This window comes from Pogona vitticeps, chromosome 1 (assembly GCF_051106095.1).
Source record: "Pogona vitticeps strain Pit_001003342236 chromosome 1, PviZW2.1, whole genome shotgun sequence".
Lineage (NCBI taxonomy): Eukaryota > Metazoa > Chordata > Lepidosauria > Squamata > Agamidae > Pogona > Pogona vitticeps.
Window position 1 is genome coordinate 126,364,457 of NC_135783.1, and position 24,936 is coordinate 126,389,392.

Sequence of the window (24,936 nt, forward strand, 5' to 3'; positions counted from 1 at the left end):
TTTTTTTGCATTGCTTTTTCAAGACATAAGCTGTGACCTTAACCAACAAATACTTTGGGATTTATTCCATTTATAAAATGGATGAATTTGAATTAATTATTCCTGCCTGCAGGAGGCAACAGCTAAATCATATCTATCCCTTTTGGGGTGCAAACTGTCCACCCCACCCCACCCCACCCCACCCCAAAGTTTCTACCTTTTTTTGGCAGAAAGATGCAAAAGGTGCTTTCTTGTGTGGATTGGGGAGGGTGGCTTGTCTGTTTAGGAGGAGGAAGGAAATGTGGAAGGAGAAGCAGCAGCCTGGAGAAAAGAGTGGGGGAGTGGTGGGTGGGTGTGTAAAAATGAGGGCAAAAGAGGGACACACAGGCACATGCACACATACACAAACACAAGCATGGCCAGTAGTCACCTCTGTTCCTGCAAAGCCCCTTTCCACTAAGGTGCCACTTCTTTTTTTTAAGCCCCCATCCAGTATATGTGTGTGTGTGTGTGTGTGTGTGTGTGTGTGTGTGTGTGTGTGATTGATTGATTATTCATTCATTCATTCATTCATTCATTCATTCATTCATTCATTCATTCATTCATTCATTTAATCAACTTAAAAACTCTCTTGCGGGCAACAGAAACTGTGCAGGTTTGAGGAAAGCCATCTTAAGGCATTTCCTTTTAGCTGTCCCACCTACAGGTGCCTCCAATGGAAATGCAAGTAGAAGGCTTTTAAACAGCTCTACCTTAGTGGACACTTAGGAATATCCCATGTGACTTTGCAGGGATAGAAGGTGAGTTAATTTGCATTTCCCTTGCTGTGTTGTATGGATGCCTCTGAACAGCTGTCACAGAGTAGGTTTCTGGGTCTTTCTTAGGGGTCAGTCTAAGAGAGCTAGCTAGAATGTCATACCGCTCAATGAGGCACCTTTCTGGTTGCAGAGTCCCGCCATTTCTCATAGATCTGTTTTCAAGATCTATTTTAGACACCTAGTGGAGCTGTCAAAATTTATTTCTTGCTGGTTACTGAAGGAGCTGAGTTGTGCTGTCTACCTTCAGGTAGAACATAGTTCAAAGAATTAAGAGCAAGAGAGAAAGTCAGCTATTCAGAGGAGAAATATATAAAAATGACAGTCCAAAAAATAAAATTAGATTAATTAGAAATGACCCAAAGTGACTGTACTTCATGATTTGAAGTGGGTATTAGAAGGATGTATGAACAACTGTGAGGGAGAAGCGATTGATACATCCATCTGTAGGTGGATTCGCCCCTTGTATCCTAAAATAAAACCAACTTGGTGACCATCAATAAACCATTCACAGCAGTGAAGTACTGTAGTTGATGAGAGTATAAGGCATTTTACCTTGAAACTGTTGTCCAGATTGTGGCGACAAGTGATGCATCATTTAATCTGCTCTTCCCAATAATAAGATCCTGCTAGGAAAATAATGATTCCATCAGATATTTTTTATCACGCGTCTTTTTACCACCAGCTTCAAGTGACTAATTGTAACAGATGTGTTAAGTGTTTCTTGTATTAGGCCCATCTTTCACCATTCCCTTTTGCCATGTAGCTTAACTCAGCATTTCATTATATGCTCTTTCTAACCTTGTGGTCCCTGAAATAAATGCAGTGTAGAAAAGGTTGCAAAGATCCCCAACATCTTCTGCCTGCAGCAGTCATTTCAACCTCAACACCCTACATTTATTTAACGAGTCTTTTATATCCTTGCTCTGTTCTCTTGATTTGGGTCCATGAAGGATGAGGCTCCAATAAATTCTTAACAGTTTGGTCATAAAATGGGCAGCGGGGGTTGCCGAGCCTGTGGATTGTCTTACCGTTTTCCCCTGTGATACAATCACATCATCTGTGATTAATTTGATGATGGATACTAAGAGTTTCTGGGCTGATGCTTAATCAGACTACTCATATAAGAGACACTGCTGTGTCAGATGCTTAATGGGTGAGTTAAACAAATGTGCACATAGAAAGGGAAAGCAAGTTCTATCCACAGTGTGTGGTACTGTGGTTGTTATTAAGTTGGAATGGGAAAAATTATCTTCAGATATTTTTCTTGCTTGTTAGCTATACCTGTACACAGGGGTTTTAAACTCAATTTACCTGGGGGCCGCTAGAGGCAGAGTCTGGGTGAGGCTGGGCCGCATCAGATTTTCCGCCAAGCGGAGCAAGAGCCCAAGGGAGCCGCCCAGGAGTTTCCTTAGCTGACAGACAGGTGGGCTGGCTGGCAGGCTGCAGTTCTGGATGGAGGGTGCAAGAGGTGCTGTCTTGGGAGAGAGCCGGCGAGCGAGGCAAGGCTTTTTTTTACTCTTGACAGCAGAGGATGTGTGGGTGCTTTGGGGGGGCAGGCAAGGCGAGGGCCACAAACTATCATCTGGGGGGCCACAAATGGCCCCCGGGCCGCATGTTTGAGACCCCTGCTGTACTATATACACCCCACAACTCTGTTAATAGAACTTATAAACAACTACGTTTCTAAGGTTTTCCTGGGAAAATTATAGTCACATTCCAAATAAAGACCAATAAATCCTCTATGTATCAGGGAGCCCCTTATTATCTCCTCCATTCATATAAACCATAAAAGGATGCCAGACAGTTGCAAAAGAATCCAAATGTTTTATCCCTTTAGTTAGGTGTAGTTTGGGGATTAATTCTTCCTGCAATGCTACCTACCACACTATAGAGTACCATTCTGCAACTGATACTCCCTGCATGTTTTTTCCATCCTTTGACTGTAATCTGCCTTGCTGCTACTAGAAGATGGCCGTTAAGATTTTATATAAAATGAACTCATTTTGCCCTAAGAAAAGGGCAAGAATTGCTAATTTCTGGGATGCAGTAATCCACTGATTTGTAATTATATTTACAGTATTTCATTGAACATCTTTTCCCAAACCTGGTCTACTTTTTTGCATAATTTCTAGAGGTGTCGAAATGACCTCTTACACTGATGGCCTCTTTAGCACATAAGTAACATTGCCAAGTTGATATGTTAGAGCCAAAGTGGGATCAAATACATTTTTAAAAAGAATTTTCAATGCAGTCTCCCTAGCAATAACAAAAACCCCTTTATATAGAAATTTTGTAAACATTTTCTGACCACTTCTCTTCATTGATTTTAATATTCCAGTCATGTTCCCACATCTTCCACAGCCCCAGTGCAGAGCCTAGATCTCCTTCAATGAACAACAAATAAAGTTTTGACACTGCTCTTTTATTTATTTTAGCCCAAGAATGGAGGAGCTCTTTAATGGCCTGCTTCATGATGTCGGCTTGTCTAATAAAACCACTTATTTGATACCAAGTTAGCCGTGATATGCCCCATTCTCCAAAGTGGTCCTTCAGAAATCTCTAGGTAGAGTTAGTTGATTGGTGTAGAATGCTGCTAACTTAATGAGATTGATCAAAAACTGTAAGTATTAAAGCTATCTCATCACCTGAAAGAGGCCTGGATGACAGAGTATTGATATTAGAAGAGAGATAAATGGTTGAAACCTCTCCTTTCTTTGCTTCCACAGTTACATGGCAGGATATAAAGTGCTATCGACATTTTGAAGCTGACATGTTAAGGTTTTTTTCACATTTGGATTTGGATATGACTGTGCCACAGGGAATGGAGGGGGGAAGGAAGATGAGTACAGAAATATATGAATGCATATATTATTATAAGAAAAAAAATAATACTATTAAAAACAAACAACAACAACAAAAGACAACCATGTATTCTTGAAGGCTTTCACAGCTGGGATCTGATGGTTGTTGTGGGTTTTTCGGGCTCTTTGGCCGTGTTCTGAAGGTTGTTATTCCTGATGTTTAGCCACTCTCTGTGGCTGGCATCTTCAGAGAAACAGGAGTGGGAACTCTGTCCATGCTCTGTAACCATTCTGCAGACAACCATGCTTAGACAACTGATGGTGGGTATGTGTGTGGTGTGTACATGAGCATGAACACACCCAGCACATCTGCATATTAATGGTTCTCTTGGAAGTTCATTATGAGTATTAAAACATTATATGCTTGCACAAACCAATATGGCTACCTCTTCTAACACTACAACATTATTTGTGAGGATCTCTATGCGTAGCCATTCCTAGTGTGGTTTTTGATATCCCCTCACCCATGGAGAGCCCAGACACCCATATAGTCATCCAGCTGGATATGGCATTATATTGAGAATACATATACAGTAAGATTGTAATGCTGATTGTTATAGATATTTACCTGAATACAAAATTGTTAATAGAAAAAAAGTGGGTGGGGGGAGGAGGAGAAAAGGAAAAAGGCATTATGAAAACAATTCAGCCAAATCCTGTGCCATATGGTCTACCTATTAATACAAACAGATATTCAAGGAAAGCACAGCTGAATATATTTGAAGGGGCTGTGGGGACATGAACTACTTCGGATATAATGCAGTTTGTTGATACATTTACATGACTGTAGCAACTTGGGGGACAAACTGTAGACTTGGATATCTAGAATGCTTTTGATATGCATAATTTGGCTAAGGGAATTGTAGTGTATTGTCCCTGCCTTCAGGTCCAGCTTTCAAGCATTTTCATGCAAATATGCGGACCTGGAAATTGCATATTTTAAATAGAAAGCTGGTGCTTGTATGGTTTTAGGCTAAAACATTATGTATTTATAGTGCTGTTTGAAAATATCTCTTATATCAAAAAGCCCAGAATGCAATGGCAGTAGCTGATAGTTTTGAGCACAGCTACTCAGTCACACCTGGATAAAAATAGGAAAGAGCTATACTCTTTCTACTCATACTGGTAGGAGAATTTTTTTTCAATGAATACTTTTTTGGGTATCTTTGCAAATAAGTCAATGGCACAAGGCATGCTCAGAGGACTTTTTCGACAGTCATTTTGTTTGTTTGTGTGTGAAATACTACATACTAAGAAGAAATTCATTAGTTGATTTTGAGTTATAAATACACTACATAAAAAAATATTGGAACCCATTTAGGTTACTGGAGAGTAATGGTAGCAAATATTGTGGTTGTGGTACTGTTGTATATTTATGCTAGCATTAATTCCATCATTGTACATTTCAGCAGTGAATTGCCACAAGTTAAGAAGTCAGCATGGATATGACTTGAAACTAGTGCTATGAATTTGGCTGCAGCTTGGTCAGAAGTATGAAAAAACAGGAACTCTAGACTGAGTTTTTCCCACATGTAAATATAATACTATGTGAAGATGTGTGTTAAATGTGCCCCCAGTTCTTGTGCTACTTGGCAATGTTTGTGGCAGGATGATTCTAGGGTCAGGCTAGATAATTATATGAATGTATGAACACTTCTTTTATATGTATATACTTCTTTTTTGAATAAGTAAGGGTTGGGTATGCAGTTAGAGTAAGAATCGTGATGCTTAGTGAGAGTTAAAACCTTTCCACCCTGATGGAGTTCTGACGAAACATTATCCCAAGATGTTTTCTCTCAAGGGAAGCTGTTGTTGTGAGTGAGTGTGTGAGGTCTGTAAAATGTCAAGATTCAGGAAAGTCTTGGGGGGGGGGGCAGAATCCAGTAGCAAGGTCAGTTGTAATCTGAGTTTGTAGTGGAGGAATCTTTCCAGTGGGTTCTGCAGAAATGGAACACAGGTAAACAACCTAAGCAAGGAGCCCCATAGGCATGTTTGTTGCCATTAGCAAATCACCCAGACCTTGAGAGGGAGATTTATAGTGCTTCTCCCACATGCCTCTGGTCAACAGTCAGGACTTCTTAAAAGATGCATCTGTGCTTGGATCTGTTTTTGCTTCTCCTATGCTCTTAGTCTGCCATGCTCTCTTGGGCTGGGAGAGGTCAGACTCTCTTCATTTTAGCATTATTGCTAAAAATAAATAACTGAAAGAGATTTCTTCCAGGTTTGATAGAACTGATAGGGAACCTTAGAAGGATACAATCTTATATCTACTTACCTGGGAGAGACTGTGATTGAAATAAATAGTATTGCATTTACTTTTGAGCAGTCATGTATAGGATTATGCAGTACTAAACTTTGCACATGTCTGTGTTCTGTTTACATCTTCTCATAGCAGATCAACACATACCGTATTTTTTGCTCCATAAGACGCACCTCCAAATAAGATGCACCTCATTTTTAGGAGAGGAAAACCGGAAAAAAAATATTCTGGCAAATTCATAAGGCAGTAGCAATAGATAGATGTTGTCACATCAGTTACCTCAAACTTCTTGCAGTGTACAACACAGTGAGAGCTTTTGAACAATTTGTAGTTGGCAAAGTTATTCCAATAGCCACAGACAACAACACTACAATGCTTTATATCAACCACCAAGGAGGAACAAAATCCATGTCTTTCTTGCTACTAACAGTACAGTTTTGGGACTGGTGTATTCTCAAGCATGTCATTTCACAAGTCATACATGTACCAGAAGTGGAGAATCATGAAGCAGACTTCTACAGCAGGATGACACACAATGAGTGGGAATTACCATCTCAAGTTTTAACACTTATAATGAATTGTTATTGCACTGAAAAAGATGAATAAACAGATTATTGCTGGGTAGTCAATAAGAGCTATGATGAAGAAATCACCACCAGCACAGGTGTAAGCAAACAGCAAAGCATGCCTCACTTCCACTCCCTCCCTTCCTCCCTTCCTTCCTTACAGCAATAAGGTTTTGTCTCTCCATCATTCAGTTCTTTACTTTGCAGCATGCAGCATGTCCACAGAAAGTGTGCTTACTTTTATCAGCTTTTTGCAGCTGATCCTCCTGTTTCCTCCACTCTCTAATCATTTTTTCAGATGAGGAGGCCCAAAATGTCTCTGCACTATTCACTGTTTCCATATTCCTTAGCATATTTTACTACCTCTAGTTTAAAAGGAATGCTATATGCTAGCCTTTTCTGCTTTGCACTGGTAGAATGAGTTCCCATACTCTGCAAGAAAAATGTGCCCCTTATTCATCACCACATCTACTGCCTGCTTCCTTTTACAAATATAATCTCAAAGCAGCACAGAATCATAGAATAATGGAGCTGGAAGGGGCCTATAAGGCCATCAATTCCAACCCCTGGTTCAATGCAGGAATCCAAATCAGAGCAGATCTGACAGATGGTTGTCCAATTTTAGAGACTACAATAGGATAAAATACAGTAGCTGGGAATCACAATGAAAAGATAAAATCTACCAGCAATATTATAAAACAACAATGATTAAGAAAAACCAATAAAAACAGGGGGAGCGACACCATGCAGCTTTTGTTAACACAAAAATACTACTAAAATTTCTGTTTCCAATTGTGTGTGTGTACGTGTGAAATGCTATTTATGAAATGTTGGGTTCTTAAACCAATTTTCAAGATTTCAAAGCTTTACTTGGACATATTCAGATCTGTGATTCAGATCTGCCCTCTGCAATTCAAATTGCCTTGCTCCTGATGAGTCCATAAAAACTGTGGCAAGCTAATACACCAAATAAAACCTGTAGCCCTAGTGGTAATATATTAAGGAAAGGAGTGTTAGGTCCCTTTTGGTTTCCCTTTTGAACTTTATTCTGCATGTGCTCAGTGCCTTTTTAATCATTCTGTGCTTTTTTTCTCTCTTTTATTTATATCCCGCCTATCTAGTCAATAGACCACTCTAGGCGGCTCACAACAGGGGTACAACAATAACTAAAAACGAATTTACAAAGAAGAAAACTTTCAACCATGAAATTATACACTAAGAAAAAGAAAAAAGGAAAATCAGGATTAGCTAAGGGGGGGTGGGGGGGAAGGCCTGCCGAAACATCATTGTCTTTAATTGCTTTTTAAAAATACCCAGCGAGGGGGCCGCGCGAATGTCCGGGGGAAGGTTGTTCCAGAGGCGAGGAGCCACCGCCGAGAAGGCCCGACTTCTTGTCTTTTCCTTCCGGGCCTCCCTCGGCGTTAGGCTCCTCAACCTCACCTCCTGGCTCGCGCGAGTGACACGGGTAGAACTTGGTGGTAGAAGGCGTTCCGCCAAATATCGAGGCCCTAAACCATCAGAATGCTTCAGAATGCTTCAGAATGAAATTTGGCTAACAATACACATTAGCCTCCCCCCCCCCAGGTCCCTTAATGTTTTAAATATCTGCAAAATTACTTCTATTTAGGCTTAATTTATGGGGAAGTGATGCAGCTTACTACCAAGCTCTGAACTACAGACAGCTATATCTAGCCACCTTTTCCCCATCCAGCAGGCTCTCAGTAGTAATTTTATCTTCCCCTCGCCATTCTCAGGCCTATTAAACTTACTGCCAATTTTAGAAGCTTTTGTTTCTGTCTTCTCTCTCTCTCTCTCTCTCTCTCTCTCTGGTTCTCCACATGTCTGGTTGGTCACATGGTCTAACTTCTCTGCAGAAGGTGAAGGGAAAGAGACTCCTCCTTCCTGCTTTGCTTCTCCAATAGAGAAGCCAATTGGGTGATGCAAGCAGGCAGATATGCTAATATCTGTGCACTGAAGGATTGTGGTAGGAACATCCAGCCCCTGATGGGGGTCCTGCAGTGCACCCCAAAACACTGAGGAGCTCTCCTGGCCTCTTTTGGGATTGGGGCTGTGCAGCCCTGTTCTGATCAGGAGGTGCAGCCAGGAGTCACCATGCCTTTGGAGGGTAGGGCACACAAAGGGCCAGGAGGCTTAGGGGCCATTCAAACTCAAACCTGGCAGGGGAGATACCATTGTTGTAAAAGTGGTTTTCCCAGGCTAAGGCTCATCTATTGCACTTTGGATGAGCTGACCCCTGTGATTTCCCCAAACACAGGAAAATCAACTGCTTAAGTGGGGGACTGTGTTTCTGGTTTTTCTAGAATCATTCTTTCCCCTTTGGTCTTTGGCGGTTTTCATTGTTTGCTGCCATAGGCCTGTTTGCCTTGCTGGTTTTCCAGGTGGTCTGCAGGAAACAGATGCTGGAAAGCTAGCAGTGCAGAATGATGAGGTCCAAACAGCAAGCAGTCTCTGCCACCAGTTCAGAGGCCTCCCAGCATGGCAGTGGGAGGCTTTTGGGTGGTGGCGGCTGAATCCTGGGTTACTGCATTCACTTCATAAGACACATGTACTTTCCCTCTCACCTTTTTGGAGAGAAAAAGTGTGTCTTATGGAGCGAAAAATACGGTAATTTAAACCTTTTGCTTTCTGGTAATTTAAATCTTTTGCTTTCTAAACAAAAAATTACAAAATGTCATAAGTTCTGTTGCTTATCGAGGAATGGATATTCATGTCCTACTGTCACTACATAAGTATGACTTATTTGCAAAATGTACCAGCTCAGCTTTTGGAATATGGCTCCATTTATCTTAAAAATCATATTCTATTATGTAACAATCAGCTCTCTCAATGAAGATGTGTTCATGTGCAGCTTTCAAGGCCATAGCAAACTAACTCAATGCGACACATCACAGCCAATCTGATTACACATGATCTCTCTACCCTTGGCTTTATTGGGGTGATTCTTCCTCAAGCACTAGACATATTGGCCTGAAATAGACCTTGTCCAGGTGTTTTGATGGAAATTGCTCCAATAAATTTCGCCAGTCTCTGTGGCTGGCATCTTCAAAGGACAGGAGTTAGAACTCTGTCTGTGTTTTGGTGTAGTATGTGGGATAGTTGAGTATTTGTAGCTATGGGATCAGCGTTTTGTCCTTTTCAGGAGACTGGGTGATTATGGTGAGCAGGGTTTTTTGTTTTTGCTTTTGTTATGGGTGTATTGTTGTGATAAGGGGGAAAGATGATCTGTCACTGTGATTGATGGGTGTCATTAGCTAGTCTTTTGTGTGCAATGATCATCGGTCCTTGTGGCTGGGTAGAGTTTGTTGACCTTTTGCAGGCTGTATTTTTCAGTGCTAGGAGCCAGGCTTTGTTGAGCTCCCAACCCCAGATTTAGTCATATTTAACAGTAGACTAACATTTATGGGATGCGTTTTTTGTGATTAGGCCTACCTTTTAAGAATAAGTGGAAAATTCATCTAGGCAAATACAAAAAGTTGTTGGCATACTAGCTGAAACAAGTTTGGGAATAGACAATTAAAACAGTGTTTGGGATCCTGTTCGTGCAAGTCCATGCATATGAAGTTGATGAGATCAATGGCCGAGACCTTTTATCTTTAATTAAAAATGTCCTACTCCCTCTCTCTCAGGTTCTGAGGTTCCCTATGGATCCTTTTCAACCAGATAGATCTTTGGGGCCCTCAAGATGGCAGGGGAAGCCTTTCATATCCAAAAATCCCTGTTGATTGTCCTGATGTAAAAACTTACTTTCTAGAGGAGAGGGATTCCCCCCCCTTCCTTTCATAGTGGGACATTAAATGGCAAGGAGCATATAGCAATGCAAGAGATACTGGGGTGCTATTGTAATAGGTGCTATTACAGTGAAAGCTGTGTTCATGGTTAGAAGTACTCTTGTTTCTAGGAAGTTTTCTGAGAAAATATGTGCATTAAGGAGGGGGATTTGGTAGGAAGATACTGGCATTTGCAATGATGGACAGGGAGGGAGAAACAGAGCTAAGGGAAGCCTTGTGTCTGAGATCAAAGTCATGATCCTCGTGTCACCCTCTTGAAAGAGCTGAAAACAGGGTGAAAGAGCTGAAAACGACTGCAACTGACCATTTGCAGAAGAGATAAGGGGGAAAATGCAATCAAATGGATACATAGTTTGACATTATTGGTACAGTAATTGATTACTGATGTATTTTCATATTGATGCCTAAATCTTTTTTGTGATTGCTCAGTTCCTTAACAAGGTGATTTATCTGTAGCAGCAGTTCCATAATTCAGCTGTCCTTAAGGTAATTTTATATTGATGATCCATGTTTCCATCAGCTCAAATGATTGAACCATCTCAGTTCTCACATCTCCCCATTAATTTCAAAGTATGTCTCTTTTCTTGGAGCTCAGAGGAAATTTCACATTTGTTCTTGTCTGGGAGATATTGATTGGATCTCCTCTCCAGATTTCTCTCGTTGCTCTCAAAAACCAGCCACTGTTCATCATATTCGGTCTATCACTTTCCTCCTCTGCTTTCCTAGATAAATTCCAATAGCTGGGCATCACAGCTGGAGATCATGCAAAATAGACTTTAGTAGCTCTGAAATGTGCTGGATGAAAAAATAGACCCTCCCAGCAGCTTCTAGACTGGAAGTCTTAGTCCCAGAACATCTGGGAGCCACTGCTGTAACGTAACAGAAGAAACTGCATGAAACGGTACAGAATATACTGTACAAATAGAGAAATCACCTGCAAATTTGACTCCAGCAAAATCCTGTAAAAGGCAGATGTGCATATATGTATCAAATTACTGAAGGAAGGTATAGGGGAAAAATTATAAAGTTTTTATAAAACATTAACTTAAACAAAATTCTTCCCTATTCCTACAAACTTTGCCTTGGCTATTCATCCTTTTGTGACACCCATGATGGGAATGTCAGAGAAATATATAGAGAACTATGCATATGCTTTAAAAATTGGAATAATTGAACCGTGTAAAATAGGTAATATATGCACAAACGTTTGGGGAAGTGCTAAATTAGATAAAATGCATAAATGTGCAAACTAGCTAAAATATGTAAATGACGGCTTAGAATAAGAAGAAAATGAAAGTGGAAGACATATAGCAAAATCAAAACAGAGAGACTATCAAATCCCTAGGTGGTAGTTATTTGTTGAATTTTAAACTTGCAAAATTGATCAATTGTAGTTTTCTTTTTCAATTAAAAACCAGCACTCACCATCCTCAAATCTACTTCAAAGCAATTTGTTATACCATTTTCTGAGAATACACCATAAAAATTATACTGCCCTCTCATTTATTTGTTATATTGGTAGAATGGTACCAAGCCTTAAAATATGGTCAACTTTTCCTGGTGCATTTTATTTTCTATTTGGAATTTCTTCTTTCTCGTAGCATCTGTCTTCCTAAAACTTAGCTCATAGTAATGACATTTCTTCTCTCCAAGAGTGGAGCAGTGTAGTTGTCAAAACATAAATTCATTATTTTGTTACTGTATAAGGATTCAGTTACAATAATAAATAATAAACAACAACACAACCACATAATCTCAACAAGCCTATTGTCAGTTGACCTTTAGCTAGAGGTTTTTAAAGGCCAAGACCAGAATAGGTATCTCTTTGTACTTCCCTCATCAGTGCAGTTAGGCTGGCTTGATTAGAATTATAGGATGCCTGACAGATGGAAGCCCGCAGGAATATGTAGAGAGGGTTTCTGTTGCATTTTCTTTAAGTCTTTTGATCCTGTTAGAATTCAGCTCTGCGGTTTGGGGTACCTTTAGTCGTTGCCTTGTTGCATACATTCTGTTCTTTGTGAAGCTTATTTTCACACCTTTCTTGAGCCTTTTGTTGTCCTGTCTTCTTCTGTCCAGCTTCCATTATTCTGACTCATTTTGTTATTGCTTCCATAAGGCTCTCTCTCTCTCTCTCTCTCTCTCTCTCTCTCTCTCTCTCTCTCTCTCTTTCTTTCTTTCTTTCTTTCTCTCTCTCTCTCTGACTATATTTCACAGGAAGAGCAATCTTGGCTCCTGCAGATAGGAGGAGGAGGAGGTGAATTTTGCCAATTATCCTTTCTACATACAGCTTGTGCCATTCCCCAAACTCTATGGATAGTGCACTTTTTCAAATAGTATGAGTGTGAGAGGGTATGGAAGACTTGAAAAGGGTTCACAAATGGACCAGGGAGAACAGTATACTAATTTGTTCAACTTTGCGTTGGAACTGGCATATTTACCAATGGGTATGATACTTATATGCATGACAGCAGGGGGAAAAAGGTATGCAATGCCTCCTCCTTCTGCACTTACATGGACAGCAGACCAGAGAGATTTCAAAATGCTGAGTAGAGAAAGTGGATGGGATTTTAAGGTTTCGCATTGTGGAAACAGGGACATCCCCAAGACATTCTACTGCCTGGAACCCAACAGCGAAGTGTTTACTACACCACAATCAAATGCAGAGTATCCAGAGCCAGAGAAATTGTTTTGGCACATGAAACAGGATAATTCCAGGAGTACTTCTCCCTTTTCCTGGCAGGAAATATACAACACTTAAGTAAATAAGTATTTCTTGCTCTCATACATTTGCTGCCTGAAGCAGCTACCTCACTGCCCTGGGAATATGTGTGGCATGTGTGGGTGCCTGTAAATGCTTTTTGAAGCTCTGAAGGGCCTGTCAAGGCCCCTGGCTTCTGTTAAGCACCCTGCTCTTATAATAATTTACTCTCTCACACATTCACACACAGAGGTTCCTTCGTCTTCCATATCACCAAGTTCTGAGTGTGACAAACCCAGACCTACTGGGATCTGCCACACGTTAACTAAGCTGCCACCAACCATTCCCTATAAGAAGTCACACAGACCAGGGATGGATTTTCAACAAATAAAAGAATAAGGTTTATTTAAATACAACACACAGGGAAAATAAAATGATCAGGTGAATAAGATAAAGTAACGTGGCTTATTCTCATTCATACATGCATACAGTTTGGTTCACACAGAACCCTTAACTTGAAGCACAGACCCTGAACCTATCAGTTCTGGCTAACCAACAGACACCTGAACCTATCAGGTTGGTACTCTGACACACAGTAGTACCCTGTCTGACACACAGACTCCCACACCAGCTTCTTCTTCCCAGCTGCTGCTTCTTCACATCCCAGTGTCTCCCAAACTCTCCACACACGCATCACATATATATACAGTACAGCCCCTCCTCCTGATGTCCCGCCTTCCACTCCCCATAGGATGGAACTTTCCCTCCAAACCCATGACAGACAGGTAGCATCAGTGCTGTATGTAACACCTCCCCTCTTTATAAGTTGTTTTGTAGGGGGAAAGCTAAGGTGCTTTTTCCCAAAAAAACAACCTGGATAAAACACACAAAAACAGTTTTACATACAATATCATACTTACTTATACTTACATTCTAAGTTAACCATAGCAATTAGGCATTTAAACATTTACCATATACATTACATCAATTTACCTTTATTCATACAAACCAAGTTCAAAAAACAGGTACATTTAACTTTTTGTCATCAATATATATACATAGTCCATGTTTCTTTCGCCGTCTTCATTCTTCAGGTCTTCTTGACAAGGCGTCAGCAACACAGTTCACTGACCCTCTGACCACCTTCACTTCAAAGTCATAGTCCTGTAGGTTTAAAGCCCACCTCATAAGTTTGCTATTGTGGGTTTTCATTGTCTTTAACCATTGCAGTGGTGAATGGTCAGTGCACAGAACAAAATATCTTCCCCAGATGTAAGGCTTGGCCTTCTGGATCGCGTAGACTATGGCCAAACACTCCTTCTCCACGGTTGCCAAATGTCTCTCACCTTTTTGAAGTTTCCTACTCAGGTAGGACACTGGATGCTGGTCACCATTCTCATCCTCCTGGCACAGAACTGCTCCTACCCCGCTGTTAGACGCATCGGTGTAGATGATGAACTCCCGGTCGAAGTCTGGAGCCCGCAGCACTGGATAGTTGATGAGCGCCTGCTTCAACCTCTGGAACGCCTCCTCACAGTCGCTGGTCCACGGGATGCGGTCATCAGCCTTCTTCCTCGTCAGATCGGTCAGCGGAGCCGCAATCTCGCTAAACCTCGGGATGAACTTTCTGTAGTAGCCCACCAACCCAAGAAATGATTTGACTTTTTTCTTGGTGTTGGGTCTAGGCCAATCACGAACAGCTTCTATTTTGGCCTCCAGGGGTTTTATCACTCCTCCCCCTACCATGTGACCCAAGTATTCCATTTCTGGGCTACCCAGCTGCAGTTTGTTCTCTTTGCAGAGCCCAGGCCAAAGCACTTCCTCCCCTGGGTTAAAGTGCCTCTCCCCGGCTCTCTGGACACACCAGGCTTTCTTTCTGACCTTTTGAGCTTGCAGGGTCTCTGCTGCTAGCTCTAGGTTTCTCTTTAGGTCCTTCCTTAAAGAGTCTCTATATGTCACAACGTCTTGTGGGTCATCCTGGGTGATCTGCTCCCAATTTTGTTTGATCAAATCAAGGGGCCCTTTCACCCTTCTCCCAAATAAAAGTTCAAATGGACTGAACCCGGTGCTGGCTTGTGGCACTGATTGATAAGCAAACAAAAGGGATTGCAGCTTCTGGTCCCAATAGTTTGGATTCTCTGCCAAGTAAGCCCTAATCATGCGCATTAGAGTCCCATTGAACTTCTCAGTTAACCCATTACTTTCAGGATGATAAGCAGTGGTTTCCTTGTGCTTAATTCCACAGATTTGCCATAAGCATTTCATGAGCTTTGATGTGAACGATGCGCCCAAATCTGTGATTATCTCTGAGGCAAATCCCATCCTGGACATATACCCCACCAAGGCATCTGCCACTGTGTTAGTTTCAATGTTAGTCAAGGGTATGGCTTCAGGGTACCTTGTGGCATGGTCCACAATTGTGAGAATGAACCTGTTCCCCCTCTTTGTGGCCTTGGGCAAAGGTCCCACAATATCCACCCCTATGCATTTGAACGGAGTGTCAATCACAGGCAAAGGGCACAACTTTGCTTTGGTCCTATCGCGGCTATTCCCCTGCCTTTGACACACATCACATTGTTTACAGAACTCCCTGATCTGCTTCCCTATGTCAGGCCAGTAAAAATTCTGTGTGATTCTCTGCTGTGTTTTGTTCACCCCTAAGTGTGCAGCAAACATGTCAGAGTGCCCCCTTTGTAAGATCATGGGGCGATACTTTTCAGGTACCACTAGCTGACTTCTGATCCCATCTCCCCCTTTTGAGATATTCCTCAGGGTTTCTCTATATAAAATCCCCTTTTTCTCCAGAAATCTCACTGGGGTTTCAGGTGTTAGCTGGGCGTCAGTCACCTGTTCAAAACACTTTTGGAGAGTAGCGTCTGCCTTTTGCTCTTGTCCAAATCTGCTGTCTGTGGTTAAGGTTTCCACCACAGCTTCTGAACTCCCCTCTGCTTCCGTCTCTGGCTCATCATTACCCCCCTGAACTGTCCCCGTGGTGGCTTGTGAACGTGTAATCACTAGCACCCTCTTCACATGTTCAGCCAGGTCATTTCCCACGAGCACGGCTGCTGGCAGAGTCGATGAAATTGCTAGCCGCCAAACTCCCCTCCAGCCTTGAAAGTTGACAGGTACCTCCGCGACTGGTAGTGAGATTATCTGCCCCTCAATCCCTGCCACCTTCATGCTCTCATTTGGGATTATAAACTCCCTAGGAATAATATCTGGATGGCACAGGGTTACCTGGGAACAAGTGTCCCGCAGCCCCCTATACTGACGGTCAAGTATTCCTACGTCCACCCCTGCTGTCTCAAACAACTGAGAATCTGTTCTCACGAGCAAGCATCGCTTGACCTGCACAAGAGGACCACCTTCCTCAGCCTGATCAGCAGATGCAGCCGTTCCAGACTGAGCAGCCATGGCAACAGGCTCCCTCAGTGACAATGAGCCTTGCTCTTTCTGGACACAGAACACAGCTTTTGGCTTGGTTCCACTAGAATCCTGAGGCACCATTCCTTTTAGCTGCTTTAATTTCTCACACTCTGAGATTAGATGGCCCTTTCCCTGACAGAAATAACATTTTCTGGTGTATTTTGATTCTCTCTCATCTTGTTTTGGTTTTCCCTCCAAAATCTGAGGTCTTGGTTTCATGTCTGAGGGCTTCCCTTCACCATGGGCCCCTCCCCCTTGCTGGCTTTTCCCTGGTCCCTGAGAGTACTTGCTGTAGGTTTCTTTGGGTTTACCTACAGATTTCCCCTCACCCAAGGGCTTTCTTATTTGCGAAATAAAATCTGCGATCTCGGCAGCTTCCACCACAGATTTTGGTTTCCTTTCCCTCACCTGGAATTTCAATTCCCCATGCAGGACTGAATAGAACTGTTCCAGCGCTATCAAATCTTTAAGCTGTTGAAAGGTCTCTGTCCCCTCCTGCGATAGCCATTTCTCAAGCAGCCTCACCAATTGGGCCCCCACTTGGGTAAAAGTCTGCTCTGGTTTTTTGGTGAGGGATCTGAATCTTTGTCTCAGCTGTTCCGCATTTATCCCATGTCTTGCAAACACCAGTTTTTTAAACTCTGCAAAATCTTTCATCAGTTCCTCAGGCATCTCGGCATAGACCTCAGCCAGGCTACCACTGATTAAAGATCGCATGATGGTCATCTTCTCAGTTTCCCTCACTGAGAAGTCCACAAACGCTCTTTCCACTAAGGAAAAGAACACCTCAGGACAATCTCCCTTGTGGTACACAGGGAATTTCTTCAGGTCAGCTTTAGACAATTGGCCTCCCTCAGAATCCCTATTGTTATTATTGTTCTGGTTCATCAGTTCCAATTTTCTTAATTCAAACGCCATTTTCTCTCTCTCCAATGCCAATTCAAATTGTCTCTGTTTCTCCCTTTCCTCCCTTCTTTCTCTCTCTAATCTTTCCTCCATTTCCCTCACCCTCAGTTCATGCTGTTGGGCTAGGAGCAATTTTCTGAGTTCTGGGTTCTGCTCTCCTGTGCTGTCACCCTGCACTGAGCCAAATTCATCCTCAGAACCTTGGTCAACCTGGGGGTCTTTCACTTCACCCCTTTCTGCCATCTGGCTTCGAGTCAAGGGCATAATCCCCCCTCAGAACAGGCTGCTTTAAAAAGTCAAGCCTCAAAATAAAACGACCACTTTTTTTTTTCTTTTGCCTCAGAAGCAGCTTTCCCTATAGAATGCTGCTGTCCTTCAGCACTTAACTTGCAACTGTAGCAAGTTGGAGTCTACCCCCCTCTGCTGGGCCTCTCAGCAGGCAAGCTAGCTCACTTCTACTTTACAATTTTGCCTCAGCTTTTTTCCCGCCAAAACCAGGCTGCCTCAGAGCACTCTAATCTAGTCTCCCCAGTTGGCACGTTCTTCCACTAGTGCACCTCCCCGTGAGGTACACCTAGAAGATTACCTACGCGCCTCAGATTGTCCCTGACTAGACCCCCCTTGCTCTGGGCACACTTGCCAAGGCTTTGCTGGACCGCTGGACAACTGGACCAGTCGTATCCCACACGCTGGACACCAATCAATGTGACAAACCCAGACCTACTGGGATCTGCCACACGTTAACTAAGCTGCCACCAACCATTCCCTATAAGAAGTCACACAGACCAGGGATGGATTTTCAACAAATAAAAGAATAAGGTTTATTTAAATACAACACACAGGGAAAATAAAATGATCAGGTGAATAAGATAAAGTAACGTGGCTTATTCTCATTCATACATGCATACAGTTTGGTTCACACAGAACCCTTAACTTGAAGCACAGACCCTGAACCTATCAGTTCTGGCTAACCAACAGACACCTGAACCTATCAGGTTGGTACTCTGACACACAGTAGTACCCTGTCTGACACACAGACTCCCACACCAGCTTCTTCTTCCCAGCTGCTGCTTCTTCACATCCCAGTGTCTCCCAAACTCTCCACACACGCATCACATATATATACAGTACAGCCCCTCCTCCTGATGTCCCGCCTTCCACTCCCCATAGGATGGAACTTTCCCTCCAAACCCATGACAGACAGGTAGCATCAGTGCTGTATGTAACACTGAGGCGCAGACAAATGAATGCATGTACATAGAAAGATCATGAGGGACCACAGTAGGAGATGCTTGCTTACAGGGTGCATGGCTGGATTTACTCCCTCCGTGGCCCTTGCTTCAACAAAACTCACTTATTTTACTTTGCAGTTAAGATGATTTGGCATCACAAAAACAAGAAAACCCACCATCCAACTATCAAAGGCACCACCATTTCTCAATTCCAGGGATGGAGGAAAGAAAAGCAATGAAAAGAAAAGGAAAAAAAACCTGGCAGAATTTGGTCATTCCCAAAAGAAGGGCAAGCATGTCAGTAGCAAGTAGACACAGATCATTACTTTTCCACACAGGAAGAAATAGAAAACATCTCCTGGCTCTGTGACTTTGCAAAGAAGCAAATACCCTTTCTGCTATTTGTTTAAGATTCAGAAGGCCCATGGCAGGAGAAAGCGAAAGAGGATTTGCTTACCTGCTGTTGCAAATGCAACCGTGAAACAGGAGTCTCCCGAATGGATCTATATTCCAATTTCTGTCAGAGGTTTGAGAAGAGAAGAGGAGAGAACCGGATAGGGGCAGCTTTCTTTTCTCCAAAATCACACACCCTTCTGTATCTTCAGTTCCTGGCTTTTCTGCATCATGTTCTCTATTATCACCATCAGCCGTTATCATATTTTAATGCTTAGAAGGCAAGCATAATTTAGTTGGTGCCAAAATAAACAGACATGCTACAGTGTACACAGTGTTAATAATGATAAAGGTAATGGTAATGTGCCATCAAGTACAGTAGTCACTTTTCCCAGGGTTTTTTAGTTATTGAGTATATCCGGACAGTAAGAAGGCCCTTCCTCCCTACGAGCTTCACCTGCCATTCTCCTCCATTATTAGCATTCTTCCTCCAAAAAAACAGGACCAAGAAGGGAGAGGGAGGTGCAAGTCAGTGACTTTTGCATCATGTAGAGATAGTGTAGTAGTCTGTGTGGTGGGTGATCTCTATGGGATGCTTGAGTGTTACCCCCTGTTCTGATCTCAAAAATCATCTGAGGCCACTTGAGGAACTCTTAAAGATTTACAATTGAGCCTGGCTTGTTGGCTTCAAAGGAAGCTCTTTTAGGATTTTCTCTCACTTCTGGGATGATAGTGATGGCTTAATATTGTGGCTTCTCCTACCTGGTGGTTATTTCAGCATTCTAATGATACGATGGCATAGAACAGGACAGGCCTAGTACCAGAAGCGGAGAGAACGGAGAAATTGTGGCCCAGGTTCTCTGCCACTAAGGCGACAACCTCACCAGGTCTGGAAATGAAGACACCACGAGAATGTAAAACAAGATGTGAGAGTGGTGGACACCCCTGCCTTAGAAGGAAGGAAAGGGCGATCCGACCTTCCCCAAGATTCCTGAAGAGCGCTAGGCCCCAGTTGCCATTATGGCTCTCTATGTAAAGCCATTTGTTCAGCTCTAATACTCAAGTGCTGACTCCTTTTGCCACTCTAAAAACAAATAAGTCAGCTCTCCATAGTATTACAAATGATTTCTGTGCAACCAATGCACTCCTTTCTGCTTCATGCAGAGAAGGGTTACAAATGACTGGGCAAAACTGAAAGAAAGGCACCTCCTCCATTACATTACATTGCATTGCATATCCTTTTGAAATGTGGTCACTGCCAGTGGACACCACGCTTCCCGCAATAATACATTTTGTCATAATCATTGCGTGCATGTAGATCTAACATCCACATCTTTAATTTAATGCCCTGGATGGGGCTATGTGGACACTGTGGCTTTAGTGTTATTTAGATAGACATAAAGATCACAGGATGTGTTAATAACCGAACATTAAACTTTAGAGTGCAGATGCATTTTACAATAGAAAGCAGGAGAGTTTTTAGTGCTTTTCATTCTGTTTTCATTTGCATAGCTTTTTTTTAATAAGACCATTGTTTTTTTTCTAAACATGATTTCTAAGAAAAGGAAAGACAAGAAAAGAAACAAAACAGTATGAGAATTTAAAATATTTTTGTCTGTTGTTTGGCTTTGGGATATAATATATGTTTCCCATCCCCTCACACACACTTAAAACACACACACACACACACACACACACACATACAGAGAGAGAGAGAGAGAGAATCCATATTTCATTATTTTTCTGTTGTTTATACATGATACTTGAGATGATGCTCCTCATATTTTTGAAGACTATTTCTGTGTGATAAGCAAAGCTTCTTCCAACTAACAAAGCATATTGTTTTATGAGGTCTGTTTTTGAAGTTCTGTTTGTATGTTCAAACAAGCTAATACAACAAATAACACTGTGCAGTGGAGTTATTGTTCCTCTTTTTGCAGTTTTGGTCTGTGCATTTTTATCATTGTAAAAACATCACACCACCTTTGAAACTGGATACATATGTATTCTAAAGTTTGAGGGAATACAGTATCCCGATACAGCTTGTTTTGTTTCTGATAGCATCCTCCCCCAACACTCACTAGTTTTATGCCTTTAAGTGGTTTCATTTTTGATGTGCATATGTATATGTGTGTCTGTAGGGCTGTAACTAGAGAAGGGCAAGCAGAACTTTGCCCAAGGGTGCTAAAACTCAGAGAGGGATATAGTATTATGTGTGTCGTCTTGTGCCTTCAAGTCCGAACTGACTTATAGGGACCCTAACAGGGTTTTCAAGGCAAGTGAGATATTTAAGGAGTGTTTTTTTCCCCCAGTTTCTATTCCCCCAGTGAGTTTCCATGGCCAAATGAGGATCTGAACCCTGTTCTTGAGAGTCCTAGTCCATCACTCTATTCACTACGTCACCCTGGGAACCATTTTAAAAATCATTAAAAACTCGTAAATGTTCCTCTCCGTGGAAATCTTTAGTAAAAGGCAAAAGAGTTATATGACCTGAAGAGAAACAAGAGTACTGTGCTGATGAGTGTTAGTAAAATAAACATCAATACCTCCCAACCTGTTCACTTTCCTTTTTCTGAAAGCATAAAATCCTTTCAGAGTTCTCCTCCTCCTCCTTTTTTTTCTTGATGGGGTTCACGCCCATGACTCAGAGCAGAATGATTAGGAGACGGTGTCACTTGCCCCAGGTGCCAGAATGGCTAGTTATGGCTCTCTCTGCCTGTGCATATTTTGTATTTGCATCACCTTATGAACTGGGAAGGCCCTTCTTATGTTGACCAATTACACACTTGCCCATTATTTATTTATTTATTTATTTATTTATTTATTTATTTATTTATTTATTTATTTATTTATTTATTTATTTTTGCCCCGTCTTTCTCCTTGAAAGGACCCAAGGCGGCTATTTTTTGTTCTATTCGATTAGTTTCTTGTAATTGATGATGATGATGATGATGATGATGATGATGATGATGATGATGATGATGATGATGATGATGATGATGAGGTCATATAAATCTTTCAATATCACCTTCCAATTCTTCCTCCCGTTTTGGCTAAGTCAGACCTTGAATTTTTGGAGAACATCTGTCACCTTCATCACAAATTAATTGCAATGTTAGATTTATTTCCAAGTCATTACGATTAGAATGATACCCTTAATTTTTATCTATTCGTTTTCAAAAGGGTCCTCCTTGATTTTACTGTTGTGTGCTGTGCTTTGCATGAGCAGCTGTTTTATTGTAAGTTACGCTGCTAAACAAAAGTTAAACAATTTTTCTAGAAGTCAATAATTATAAATTGCAAAGTCTGCTTTAAAAGTAAGTCACATAATACTGCAGGGGGAAAACCCGCAGCCACTCTCTTCTTTGATTCTCTTTACATTTTAATGCAGCTTTTACTCAACATCTTCATTGCATATTCATTGCAGATAATGTTTAAGTGAACTGACAGGAACTCTTCTGTTTACCAGTGCAGACTGAATAGAGTTTGAATGAGGCCCCAGGATTATCCTATGTAATGTTCCGGCATACTGTTACATGGTCAGATAATTGCATATATTGTGTTAGGTGAAAGACCATGCAATTTTTAAAACAGTCACCTGGAATATACATTCCCTTTCACAACAAGTACACCTTTATCAAGGTCAAGAGAACATTTTCATCTACTCATACTGCTGGAGTTAAATAATGTAGGAACAGGGAAAGATAGAGTGGACTGTTGTGCACCATTAATAAGTTTTGTTCCTATTGTAGTTGAACTTTAGGGTTATTCTGGATATTACTACAAGGATGTAGAATCCACTGCATGGAGTATGGCTCTCATGCCACTGTGGTAAAAAGATCTGGGTTACTGGAAGAAGCCCTACATTTGGTCCTTTTCCTAATAGGTGGTCACTTACGTTTCACCCGAAAGGAGGGCATTCATCACAAAAAAGGATAACCAAAAAGGAGACTGATTTGCATAAAACTGTATATGCCTGTTTATATGTGAGAGCCAGTGTGGGTTAATGGATGGACTGTGATTCAGGAGACCTGGGTTCAAATCCCTGTTCAGCCACAGAAGTTTGCAGGTGTGTGCATGGCAGTGATAAGCTATTCTATTTATGAACATTTTTCATACGTAGAAAACCCTGTGAGAGTAATCACAAGTTGTAAGTGATCTGACAGCAAATAACTGAAAGAAATGTATGTGAACAGATGCAAAATTACAGATGACTTAAACAGAATTACAATGCATCTCACTTGAATGGAGAAATAGTGAACAAATAAGTTATATGTTTTTGAAGCCTGATATCCAGATGTTTACTATAGATGGGCAACTTCAGCCTCCTCTGTCTCCCTCCCTGTGGGCATTTCTCATTAAGTCTGATCTGGAATGGATAGCCCTTCAAACACAGGGCATCTTCAAAATGAAGTTCTTCAAGTGGATGACTGGCTTCCCTAAAACAGGACATGTAACAACCTTAGTTCTTATACCAGCATTGTCCTACTTTCCCAGAACAATGGTGCTGATTTAGAGCTTGGTCTCCTCTTCCCAGGAGGCCAGATTATCATCCCTGCCAATGATAGGTCTACCTTAGAGCATGACTCCAGGGGCTACTTCTGACGGTGGGAGAGGTCATTGCACCTCACTAGGTAGCTACCTCCTGCCTTAAGCTGGGCAGTCCTCAGCCAGTAAGGTGCTTCCTCGCCACGGTCTTTTAACCTCACGGGGTGCGTGGGGTGTAGGGTGAAAGCCAACAAACAGATCCATAACTCTGCACCATGCAACAATCATAAGAAAACTTCTGCCCTAAAGTTGGGCACCTGGAATGTTTGGACAATGGCCCCTGGCTTTTCTGATGACCTGCAGGAAATAGATGATGTGCGCAAGACAGCTGTCATCAACATGGAACTGAGTAGGTTGCAGATGGGCATTGTTGCCCTGCAAGAGACGAGATTGCGAGACATGGGATCTGTCAAAGAAAAAAAATGTCTCATTCTTCTGGCAGGGAAAACCATTGAATGAGACCAGGGAATATGGTGTTGGCTTTGCGGTTAGAAATACTCTGCTGAGATCCATTGTTCCACCTACTATGGTGAGTGAAAGAATCCTGTCTCTGCAGCTCCACTCATCAGCCGGACCGGTCACCCTCATTAGCGCATATGCACCAACACTGTCATCTACAACAGAAGTCAAAGACAAATTCTATGACGATCTGGCAGTTACTATGAAAAAAATCCCTGAGAGAGAGCCGCTGTTTATTCTTGGAGACTTTATTGCCAGAGTTGGTGCTGATCGCAATTCTTGGCCCACTTGTCTAGGCCTTTCTGGCATTGGGAAGATGAACGAAAATGGCCATCGGTTGCTGGAGTTTTGCTGTTACTATGGTGTTTGGGTCAGCAACACTTTCTGTAATACGAAGCTTCAACACAGAGTTTCCTAGAGACATCCAAGATTGAAGCATTGGCATCAGCTCGATTTGATCCACACTAGACACTCTAGCCTTCCTAGTATTACAATCACACACAGTTATCAGAGTGCTGATTGCGATACTGATCACTTTCTGGTGTGTAGTAGAATAAAACTGTGAACAAAGAGATTGTATCACACGAAAAAGGAAGGAAACACAAGTCATGGGCCAGGGCGTGGACTCACTTCCCTCCATTACCATCTCCACACAAGAATTGGAGGTTGTTCATGACTTTGTGTACCTTGGCTCAACGATCTCTGACACACTCTCTCTAGATGTTGAGCTGGATAAACGCATTGGCAAAGCAGCTACCATATTCTCTAGATTCACAAAGAGAGTATGGCTCAATAAGAAGCTGACAACATATAACAAGATCCATGTCTATAGAGCCTGTGTCCTGAGCACACTCCTGTACTGCAGTGAGTCCTGGACCCTTTGTGCACGGCAGGAGAGGAAGCTGAACATCTTCCATATATGTTGTCTCTGATGGATTTTTGGTATCACCAGCAGGACAAAGTTCCAAATAGAGTAATCCT

At 41.9% G+C, this 24,936-nt stretch overlaps 1 protein-coding gene and 2 non-coding genes across 4 annotated transcripts in view; 2 read left to right on the forward strand and 1 right to left on the reverse strand.

Annotated features, from left to right (window-relative positions):
• CSMD1 (CUB and Sushi multiple domains 1) overlaps positions 1 to 24,936 on the forward strand; it is a 1,337,717-nt gene that overhangs the window by 973,089 nt on the left and 339,692 nt on the right. The window lies entirely within an intron of this gene.
• Positions 8,651 to 8,812, forward strand: LOC140703570 (U1 spliceosomal RNA). The gene has a single exon (XR_012082894.2). It is a non-coding gene; the product is annotated as a U1 spliceosomal RNA (small nuclear RNA).
• LOC140703603 (U5 spliceosomal RNA) lies at positions 21,345 to 21,458 on the reverse strand. Its single transcript, XR_012082910.1, has one exon. It is a non-coding gene; the product is annotated as a U5 spliceosomal RNA (small nuclear RNA).